Source organism: Triticum aestivum, chromosome 2D (genome assembly GCF_018294505.1).
Source record: "Triticum aestivum cultivar Chinese Spring chromosome 2D, IWGSC CS RefSeq v2.1, whole genome shotgun sequence".
Classification (NCBI taxonomy): domain Eukaryota; kingdom Viridiplantae; phylum Streptophyta; class Magnoliopsida; order Poales; family Poaceae; genus Triticum; species Triticum aestivum.
In genome coordinates this window covers 524479482-524491427 of record NC_057799.1, presented here as the reverse complement: position 1 = coordinate 524491427, position 11946 = coordinate 524479482, and the positions used below count along the sequence as shown (strand labels likewise).

At 44.3% G+C, this 11946-nt stretch overlaps 1 pseudogene; it reads right to left on the bottom strand.

Annotated features, from left to right (window-relative positions):
- Nucleotides 1–1136: 1136 nt before the first annotated feature.
- LOC123054207 (anthocyanin regulatory R-S protein-like) lies at nucleotides 1137–6866 on the bottom strand (annotated as a pseudogene).
- Between the last annotated feature and the right edge of the window lie 5080 nt (nucleotides 6867–11946).

The following is an 11946-nucleotide window of genomic DNA, read 5'->3' as shown; positions in this document are numbered from 1 at the left end:
CCAGGCACCTGAGTATGCCGGCGGAGCACCGAGGGTGGACGGAGCGGACCAGGGCATGGGCCATGCTTGAACAAGCCCCGTCCAAGGATCATGAGGAGGCCGCCATGCAACCGCAGATGGAGCACTGGTGGGTGGTGCAGGACTCGGTGCTGGTGATGTCGTAGGCGGAACCGAACGAGTCGACGGCGGCCTGTAGATAGGGTTTTTGCCGCGGTAGTTCGGACTAGGACGCCAGCCTGGGGGCGGTTGAACAGATGACGATGCGGACGGCCCGGCGGCAGGAGCCGGCCTGGAAGGCGGCGCTGGTGTAGACGACAGAGGAGGACGAGCCGCAGCATGAAAGACCTTGGGGCGAGAGTCCTTGCGAGCTTGTGTTTCCACCGCGAGTTGTAGCAAGGAATGAACTTCAGCGATGGTAGGAGGGGGCCGTATCATCGGTATGAACGAGGCTTGCTTGTCAAAGTCTTCGCTGAGGCCGACGACGACGATATTGATTAGCTGTGAGTCGCTAACTGTATCGCCGAGTTCGCGGAGCTCATCACCAATGGTCTTAACGCGCAGGCAGAACAGGTTCACCGGGGCGTCTCCTTGCACCATATTGCGAAGCTCGGTGTGGAGAGCGTTTTCCGAGCGTCGGTGTTGCTTTGGAAGAGCTGACGGAGGGAGTGCCAGATGTTGACAGCGGTGGCGCCGTCGTGATCGAGCATGTTGAAGATCTCGGTGGTGATGCGGGTGTAGAACCACTGGACGATCGCGAGATCGTCTTTCAACCATTGCGGATCGTCGGGGCAGGGAAGACAGTTGGCGGCGACATGCGAGCGCAGGTTGCAGCGGCCGAGGTGGAGATCGAAGAGATGTCTCCAATGGTAGTAGTTGTGGGCGGCGAGATCAAGAACTATGGGGATGTAGGGGCTGACGTCGGAGATTGTGTCAGCAAGAGATATTGGTGCAGCGAGGATGGGTGCAGGGTAGTTTTGTGGAGCTATGGTGAGGGCCGAGAGAGAAGCGGCCGCGGCGTTGGCAGCCTTGGCGATGAGTGCGGCCCGGCGCTCGAAGTAGCCGGGCGGCGGCGGCGGCGGTGGCGTTGGCGGAGCCATACCCTAAACCCTGGGACCGGTATCTGATACCATGAAAGCTGAATAAAACTGTTGCTTATTGATGATTTGGTGCGGCATACAAGAGTATATAAGAGGGTGCAAACCGATTTAAGGTAGGGGTACAAAACTGACTTGGACTAGAAGTCGTATACCATAATGACTACTCTAACAGCACGGACGGAGAGCACGTCCAGGCAGAGACTCTTAATGGCATCAAACACTTGTGTCATGAGCAGCTCCTTCCACTGGCATTGCACCTCCAGGAGCACCTCTTTGTCCGTCACGGTGACGTTGACGACGCTGCTCAGGCCGTCGTCCTTGGTGAGCACCCTTTCCGCGTCGTCCCCGCCGACCTCCGGCGCCTTTCTCTTGGAACCAGCTAACACCTTCTTCCCAGGGACTTCATGGCATTTCCTCACAGCTATTCCGGCCGCCCTGTTGGATTCTAGCTCCTCCACCTTGTGCTCCAGTCCCTGAGATAGGCTATCGTTTCAGCTAGAATGGATGCCTTGTCCACCTGCAATCACAATTCAGAAAAAAATAAAGAAAAAGCGTACTCTTTTCAGTATGAAACACATATGTGTAGTAACTTTTTTCTTTTCTTTTTGTGGTGTGCGCACTGTTTTTTTTCGAAAAAAGTGCACACACCACAAAAAGTAACAAAAGGTACACTTTACCTTGTGAATAGACGGGACCAACGACTTGAGAATCAGAAACATCTCGTTGAGCTTCTCCCGGCGCCTCCTCTCCGAAATGACATGGTTTTTGGTGTTGATGCTTTCCTGAGCTCTCGCAGTGTCGTCGCCACCATTATTTGCCCATGCGCCACTGGCTAAAGCTTTCTTCAGCAACTTCTGTGACTCCCCGTCGACCGGTGCAGCTACGCTTCGGCCGAGTCCCATGATCTCTTCCAAGCCGCAAAGCACGATGAGCTAAATGTGATAGCACCATCGGTGATCCCAACGGTGGCGGCAGGAGCTGGCAGTGCTTCCGGTGAAGACATGACCTCGAAAGACCCGCCCATGATCCAGTTTTCCTCGAGAGCCTCCACGTCCAGCTCGTCGCAGAGGCCGTAGAACTCGTTAATCTCCTTTGTGCTGTCGGACATGAACTCGACCTGCCCTAGCTCGAGTTCCCCGGGGATCACCACGGCCATGGTGTTGCGGTCGAGGTCTTCGAACACGATGTCGGCCTCCCCAGCATCGTCTGCCGATGGGTTGGAGTTCGGCTCCTCCGATTTCGAGCATGTCGTGAACTGTAGGTCCCAGAAAGATGTGTTGATCCAGTTCAACATGTCCCTGTCCTCCAAAACCTAGCAAATCGAGCAATAGCGCTTTGCTTTATTTTGTGATTTGATTTCGTCTATAGGTCAAATTTGTCAAATTTGCCGCCGCTGTCAACGCACCCCACGCCCCCTTGACTAGTAGCGAAGCTAGGTGATACGAGTGTTTGTTTCACCTTCTGTCTGTCGAGGCAAATAGAGTGCCACTGATGACACATGCGAGTTGTTTATGCAACACTGCTATGGTAGCACGCTTCCTATGCTACAACACCTAGCTAATCTACAATTGGGATTAGGAATGGTGCCTAATTTTTCCCTTCGTGTCCCTCACCCTTAGAAAATGGAGCCGCAAACCCGAGCTGACAACGACGAGAGAAGGAGAGGTAGACTAGGAGAGCGGTGGTGGGCTGGTGGCTCTTCCATAATTGCAAGGCCCCTTCCATCTTCATCAAAATGCATATTGTGCGTGCCTTTGATTCGATTTCATGGCCTATGTTGCTGCAAGTCATGAAGAAGAGGGGTTTTGGTCCGAGGTGATGTTCTTTGGTTTCCTTGCTCCTTACCATGGCAAGTTCTAAGGTGTCGATCAACAGTAAACCGAGTGTAGGTAACCCTCTATCCCCCTCTTGTTCCTTCTGGTCATGGATATTCTCAATGCTATGGTGGATAAAGGGAGTCTTCTGGAGTGTTTGAACCTTTAGATAGATGTGGTGTTCGTCACTGGCTATCGCTTTATCTGGATGATGTCGTGGTTTTCCTCAGACCAAAGGAAAGCGAGTTGTTGGCGACGAAGGAGATCTTGGTGCTATTTGGTGACGCTTCAGGTCTTGTGGATAATCTTCAGAAATGCGTATTCATAAATCTGATGTGAGGGAGTCGATTTGGATGTTCTCGCGGCTTCTCTTCCATGTCCAATGGCCTAATTTATGTGCACGTATTTGGCCTAATAGATGGGCGACTTGGAAGACCTTGTTGTTGTTCACGACTGACCGGCTGACATTAATCAAGGAGGTACTCATGTCTATTACTATTCACCACGTGTTGTTTCTTGATCTTCCTCCATGGGTGTTCAAGGCCATTACGAAGATTTGTTGAGGTTTTTACCGGAGAGGGTCCCAAGAGGTTAAGGGTGGTCACTGTTTGGTGGTATGGGAGCAGGTCTGCAAGCCTCTGCGGTTTGGCGGGCTCAGTGTTAGTCGTCTGGATTTCCTAAACAATGCTTTACATATGTGGTGGCTATGGCTTCATAGTACGAGTCTGATTAGGGTGTGGTCTGCCTTTCATGCTATTTCTAAGGAGGCCACGCAATTGTTCCTTGTTGCGACTAAGTACTCGATTGGAAAGAGCGATTGGGTGAGTTTCTGGCATAGCAGGTGGATCCAGGGGCGAAGTCCTTTTGATATTGCTCCCAACTTATACCCTTTCATCAAGGCTAAATGAGGGAAGAAGAGAATTGCGGCGGGAGCTTCGGAGTGCAATCAATGGATCAATTACATTTGTAGAAAATTTTCGCTAGGTGCGATCTTTGGTTTCATAGAATTTTGGTGGTTAGTCCAACAGGCGCCCTCTGTGAACAATGAGTCTGATTGTTTCTAGGGGAGGCTGGCGGCAAATGGAGTTTACTAGGCCCATTCGGCCTTTTTTTCCAAGCACTAAACATATTGATTATGCTAAGTCTCTATGGACAAATGAGCCCCCCCCCCCCCCCCCTCCGAGGAGCGGTTCTTCACTTGGTTGGTTATGCAAAATTGTTGTTGGACTATGAACCGCCTCATGAGGCAGGGATTGCAACATCCTTCTTGTTGCATGTTGTAGAGGTTGTGTTTGACCATTGATTAAAAAAATGAGATGTATGATATCTTTACTCCTCCTATGAAAGACTCAGTTGGTGATGATGGTGTGCTGTCATCCGTTATCTCTAATTATTAGATTTGCATATAACAACTATGAGGTAAGTTGTGGCCTTTTGCAACAATAGTCCACTTCTCTGCTTCAATTTGCAGAAAACCCGTTAGTATCTTGAAACCAACCACATCCCTCTCTCACCTCATCATAAAAGACCGAGAAATATATTTTTGACGGAAACAAAATATATTTTTAGTGACACATGTAATATGTATATCAAAATTAGAGTGTTTTGTTTCAAGTTTGTGAACAAATATTATTTTACTTTGGATCCGTTGCAAAGCACGGGCACATTGCTAGTAAAAATTATAACATTAGAAACTCCTTTCACTCACGAATTTGACAGTATGCTTTGTGTAAGATGTATGTCATATACTATTACTTTAACCTATGATTAAAGGTAACCTCGAAACTCGTATTAGACCCTATATATGTGGATGGGGGGAGTATGTTGGTGTAGTGTCCATTTGCGAGGCAGTTCTGGTTTCGTTTCCTGCGTACCTTTTGGCTACAACAGTTGACACCTAATGTGGACGCCAAAGTCAGAGAATGATGGCGCTCGATGGATAGAAGAACTCCCCAGATTAGTGTTGATGAGATGGCAAAAATTATGAATACGGGTTTACGTAAGCTTTGGCTAGAGCGGAGTGCTGGAGTAATTGATGGAAAAGTATTGTCAGTGCAAAGAGTGATCGCGTTGGCGGCATAAGAACTTATGCTTTCGAAAAAGGCTAGGTAAGCAGCGACAGAGATTAGGAGTAGTAGTCCTAGATAGTGAGTGTGCTGGTGGTGGTTTCTGTGTCGTGTAACAAGTGCATGTTTTGTTACCATCATTTGCTTATAATTAAACACCTTTCCTTCTTAATGGAAATGACAGGCAACATTATTGTGTTGTTTGTCCTTGAAAGAAGACACCCTAAAAGAACGTAGCAGAGGCCTCAAACAAGGCCGACTTCCTCCGCATTTGTAAGCGCCAAAGGGAGGCAGGGAAAGAATGAAAGGAGGACAAACTTGTACTCCCTCCGTCCGAAAATTTTTGACTCAAACTTGTCTCTCAAATGAACGTATCTAGTACTAACTTGATGCTAGATACATCCATTTGAGGGACAAACTTTTTCGGACGGAGAAAGTACCAGAGTTGGCATGGCAGCTTGAGTGAGTCATTTGGAGATCAGGGCTCTAGTGAGGATGAAATTTTATTAAAAAAATCAAAATAATATTTACAAGTTTCTGAATAAAATAAATAGATGTATATATAGATCTAGTTTACATGCGGTAGCATTTGATTAATAAAGATGCATGTGAGCTAGAATGCTACACAAGCAGACAGTGTGTGGATTTGGAAATACTAGTACATCTATTATTTGCTATATTTAGATCCACATATTTGTGTTTGTTGTCTACCCACGTGTGCAAAGATATATTGAATGGAAATATACAGTTATTATTCCGTTCATTTTTAAACAAAACTGAATTTCATCTGTTTGACGGGACAAAAACTCACAATATCCGCCGTCCCGAGCTCAAGCACACCACCCATCAAGGGAATGCAGGCGACTGTCTGAAAAAGTGTGACCCTTGGGGTCAGAAACCTGAACGGTATCCACAGGTGATACGGTGCACCACGTAATGCGCTAGCTAACCTGGATAGACGCCGTCTGATTTAACCGGCAGGTAGCATGGGCACCATACGTACACAGTGGACCATGATATATATTAGTCAAGATCCAAAATATATAGCTCGGGTACAGATTAGTCAGATAGTATTGGAGAGTGAGGCCTGAGAGACACTCGTGCGGTGCAATTACACGTACCTTTGCTAAGAGCGCTCTTTGGAAAGTTTTGGTGTCTGCGCACGGAGCATTGCACAGCCAAACATGCTCGTTGCTTGCAAAACTTCTGCCTGGCAACCTGACCATAGCAAACACTTCAGCCTACAGTAGAATAATCTTATCAAGATAAGATGCTAACTAGTACTACTGTAGGTGCACAAGCATCGGTCCTTGTGGATATGATTATGGATCAGAGGAGTTGTTCATGAGGTACATACCCTTGGCCAGGGCGGAAGGCGTAACCCATGCAGACGATGTAGTACCATTCGGCGTCCCCGAGGTCCTCCGGCGACAGCGCGGCGGCCGGACGCCTCGCCCGGTGGTCGCACTGGCCGGAGAGGAGGGACTCGTAGAGCTCCCTCAGCTGCTCGCTCCTCTGCAGGACGAGCTGGTCGGGGGTGAGGTCCGCTGAGCTGGTGACCTTCCTCGTCTTTATCTCGCCGTTGTAGAACCCGTCCTTCCACGTCAGAACCCTACGGAGTAAAATCGTTAGACGAAAGAAAACGGCTTTGTTCCGGACAAAGTTGAAAAGTATTACAACTAGCTCGAGTGATCATCAATCGGATGGACTCCGTATATTAATTTTTACCCTGGACGGCTGGCCGAAATGGACCAGAATATGGCGTAGCTCCAGTTGATGCTCCTCACAGCAGCAGCCAGCTGGTTGCTGAATTGCTTCCCGGCCGGCGGCAGTAGGGTAGGTTCTCCCTGGCTCGGATGAACTATTGGCAGCGCCATTACAACACTATTTCCTTCCTTCATATGCATGCATGCAAACGAGGTGAAGTTAGAGCGAGCAAGGAAGCAAAAATAAACAAATCAATGAAGCTATAGCTCCGTTTCTTGTGTTTATAGTAAGCATGATGCATCTTCTTAGCTAATTTAGTCCATGCAAGCTGAAATCTCTTTGCTCTGTTGCACTGGTGCTAATTAAGGAACTTGGCGGCAGATTTTCTCAACCAAGATCATAAAGAACAAACTAGATCGAAAGCTGGAACAGACCAACAAGGTAAGACATATTTAAGCTAGCTAGCCATGAGTGGAGGAGAAACTTCCAACTAAACTAAAGGCAGTTAAAGGTTTACTTGAGCTATGGAGGCCAAGAAGCTCAGATGCCAACCTGTCGTCCGGGGAGGAAGATGGAGCCGCTATATATGCAATGTACCAAGAATCCAGGGCATTATATAGATCTGTCCTTGCAGCAGACGAGCAACGAGTGAGTGCGACGCAACATCAAAGTACTGTCCGGCACCAACGTACAATTAGGCCCATCACTTTCTAGCCAGTGTAGTGCCTGCTTGGTTTTCTCGCTGCTTAGTAAAACTGGACTGAGATGCACGAAATCCTCACCGATGTCTGTTTGACGGTGAGGTGACGGGGCAAGTCATTTGTAGGGCCAATAGGCACACAATGATCGACGTCGACGACGCCTGAGGAAACACGGTGAGCATCACTGCCAATGCAATTGTTAAAATAAATCCGAGGCATACCATCGCTCATTCAAGGAGACCAAACAATTACATGAGCATGACACCGAGATTTGTTAACGAGGTTCACCATTATGGCTACATCCCCGGGGCCTGACTATGGGCGCTCCTCCCCGTGACACCGTCACAATACCGCACACCGGCCACCCGGGCGCCGGCACATGCCGCCGGCTCCCCCTTGCGCGCCTGTGCTATTATGTTGGCATATGTTACATCGTGTGTCTACCCCCGCTATATATGAGAGGCCTAGGATACAAGTGTCCTATCAATAGTAGAAAACAGGGCTTTCGTTCGGGCCTGGCCAGCCCATTAGTTCCGGTTCCGCACGAACCGGGACCCATGGGGTGCATTAGTCCCAGTTCGTGAGCCCAGGGGGCCGGCCGGGCCACGTGGGCCACTGGTCCCGGTTCGTCTGGACCTTTTGGTCCCGGTTCAAGGCACGAACCGGGACGAATGCGCCTCGCCCCTGGTCCATGACCATTAGTCCCGGTTTGTGCCACAAACCGGGACTAAAGGGTTGGTCCTCGTTGCGGCCAGAGTTTAGTCCCACCTCGCCAACCGAAGAGCGCTCACACCGGTTTATAAGCCCGTCCCTCTCTGCCTTGTTGAGCTCCTCTCAAAATGAAAATAGATGCCCTTACACAGGGAATTTGACCTAAATTCAGAGTGAGTTTCTCTGAAATTCATAGAAATTTATTATGAAATAGATCCCTTTGTAACAGACGAGTTTTCGTATGAAATCCTGATACTTTGAAAGAGATTGTCCGTTTTATACACGAAGTGCATCCAGTTTTTGCCGTAACCCTCTCAACTTTCTTGCACATGCTATGTGGATGAAATGATGATACCATGCCAACTTTCAACCTTTTCAGAGTTCATTTGAAATGCTTTTCAATTTTAGGGTCTTATAGCTTAAAATAATTAGTAAATGCATGAAAAATAACAAATAAAGTCAGAAAGGATTGAAAATGATGATGTGGCTTTAAATGGTGCATTTTGAACACACAAAAAGTCAGGAGTTTAAATAAGTTTAAAAAAAATGAAATTCCTTTGTAACAGACGAGTTTCCGTATGAAATCCTAATACTTTGAAAGAGATTGTCCGTTTTGTACACGAAGTGCATCCAGTTTTTGCCGTAACCCTCTCAACTTTCTTGCACAGGCTATGTGGATGAAATGATGATACCATGGCAACTTTCCACCTTTTTAGAGTTCATTTGAAATGCTTTTTAATTTTAGGGTCTTATAGCTCAAAATAATTAGTAAATGCATGAAAAATAACAAATGAAGTCAGAAAGGACTGAAAAATGATAATGTGGCTTTGAATGGTGCATTTTGAACACACAAAAAGTCAGGAGTTCAAATAAGTTTTAAAAAATAAAATCCCTTTGTAACAGACGAGTTTCCGTATGAAATCCTGATACTTTGAAAGAGATTGTCCGTTTTGTACACGAAGTGCATCCAGTTTTTGCCGTAACCCTCTCAACTTTCTTGCACATGCTATGTGGATGAAATAATGATACCATGCCAACTTTCAACCTTTTCAGAGTTCATTTGAAATGCTTTTCAATTTTAGGGTCTTATAGCTCAAAATAATTAGTAAATGCATGAAAAATAACAAATGAATTCAGAAAGGATTGAAAAATGATGATGTGGCTTTGAATGGTGCATTTTGAAGACACAAAAAGTCAGGAGTTCAAATAAGTTTTAAAAAAATGAAATCCCTTTGTAACAGACGAGTTTCCGTATGAAATCCTGATACTTTGAAAGAGATTGTCCGTTTTGTACACGAAGTGCATCCAGTTTTTGCCGTAACCCTCTCAACTTTCTTGCACATGCTATGTGGATGAAATGATGATACCATGCCAACTTTCAACCTTTTCAGAGTTCATTTGAAATGCTTTTCAATTTTAGTGTCTTATAGCTCAAAATAATTAGTAAATGCATGAAAAATAACAAATGAAGTCAGAAAGGATTGAAAAATGATGATGTGGCTTTGAATGGTGCATTTTGAACACACAAAAAGTCAGGAGTTCAAATAAGTTTTAAAAAATGAAATCCCTTTGTAACAGACGAGTTTCCGGATGAAATCCTGATACTTTGAAAGAGATTGTCCGTTTTGTACACGAAGTGCATCCAGTTTTTGCCGTAACCCTCTCAACTTTCTTGCACATGCTATGTGGATGAAATGATGATACCATGCCAACTTTCAACCTTTTCAGAGTTCATTTGAAATGCTTTTCAATTTTAGGGTCTTATAGCTCAAAATAATTAGTAAATGCATGAAAAATAACAAATGAAGTCAGAAAGGATTGAAAAATGATAATGTGGCTTTGAATGGTGCATTTTGAACACACAAAAAGTCAGGAGTTCAAATAAGTTTTAAAAAATGAAATCCCTTTGTAACAGACGAGTTTCCGTATGAAATCCTGATACTTTGAAAGAGATTGTCCGTTTTGTACACGAAGTGCATCCAGTTTTTGCCGTAACCCTCTCAACTTTCTTGCACATGCTATGTGGATGAAATGATGATACCATGCCAACTTTCAACCTTTTCAGAGTTCATTTGAAATGCTTTTCAATTTTAGGGTCTTATAGCTCAAAATAATTAGTAAATGCATGAAAAATAACAAATGAAGTCAGAAAGGATTGAAAAATGATGATGTGGCTTTGAATGGTGCATTTTGAACACACAAAAAGTCAGGAGTTCAAATAAGTTTTAAAAAATGAAATCCCTTTGTAACAGACGAGTTTCCGGATGAAATCCTGATACTTTGAAAGAGATTGTCCGTTTTGTACACGAAGTGCATCCAGTTTTTGCCGTAACCCTCTCAACTTTCTTGCACATGCTATGTGGATGAAATGATGATACCATGCCAACTTTCAACCTTTTCAGAGTTCATTTGAAATGCTTTTCAATTTTAGGGTCTTATAGCTCAAAATAATTAGTAAATGCATGAAAAATAACAAATGAATCAGAAAGGATTGAAAAATGATGATGTGGCTTTGAATGGTGCATTTTGAACACACAAAAAGTCAGGAGTTCAAATAAGTTTTAAAAAATGAAATCCCTTTGTAACAGACGAGTTTCCGTATGAAATCCTGATACTTTGAAAGAGATTGTCCGTTTTGTACACGAAGTGCATCCAGTTTTTGCCGTAACCCTCTCAACTTTCTTGCACATGCTATGTGGATGAAATGATGATACCATGCCAACTTTCAACCTTTTCAGAGTTCATTTGAAATGCTTTTCAATTTTAGGGTCTTATAGCTCAAAATAATTAGTAAATGCATGAAAAATAACAAATGAAGTCAGAAAGGATTGAAAAATGATGATGTGGCTTTGAATGGTGCATTTTGAACACACAAAAAGTCAGGAGTTCAAATAAGTTTTAAAAAATGAAATCCCTTTGTAACAGACGAGTTTCCGTATGAAATCCTGATACTTTGAAAGAGATTGTCCGTTTTGTACACGAAGTGCATCCAGTTTTTGCCGTAACCCTCTCAACTTTCTTGCACATGCTATGTGGATGAAATGATGATACCATGCCAACTTTCAACCTTTTCAGAGTTCATTTGAAATGCTTTTCAATTTTAGGGTCTTATAGCTCAAAATAATTAGTAAATGCATGAAAAATAACAAATGAAGTCAGAAAGGATTGAAAAATGATGATGTGGCTTTGAATGGTGCATTTTGAACACACAAAAAGTCAGGAGTTCAAATAAGTTTTAAAAAATGAAATCCCTTTGTAACAGACGAGTTTCCGTATGAAATCCTGATACTTTGAAAGAGATTGTCCGTTTTGTACACGAAGTGCATCCAGTTTTTGCCGTAACCCTCTCAACTTTCTTGCACATGCTATGTGGATGAAATGATGATACCATGCCAACTTTCAACCTTTTCAGAGTTCATTTGAAATGCTTTTCAATTTTAGGGTCTTATAGCTCAAAATAATTAGTAAATGCATGAAAAATAACAAATGAAGTCAGAAAGGATTGAAAAATGATGATGTGGCTTTGAATGGTGCATTTTGAACACACAAAAAGTCAGGAGTTCAAATAAGTTTTAAAAAATGAAATCCCTTTGTAACAGACGAGTTTCCGTATGAAATCCTGATACTTTGAAAGAGATTGTCCGTTTTGTACACGAAGTGCATCCAGTTTTTGCCGTAACCCTCTCAACTTTCTTGCACATGCTATGTGGATGAAATGATGATACCATGCCAACTTTCAACCTTTTCAGAGTTCATTTGAAATGCTTTTCAATTTTAGGGTCTTATAGCTCAAAATAATTAGTAAATGCATGAAAAATAACAAATGAAGTCAGAAAGGATTGAAAAATGA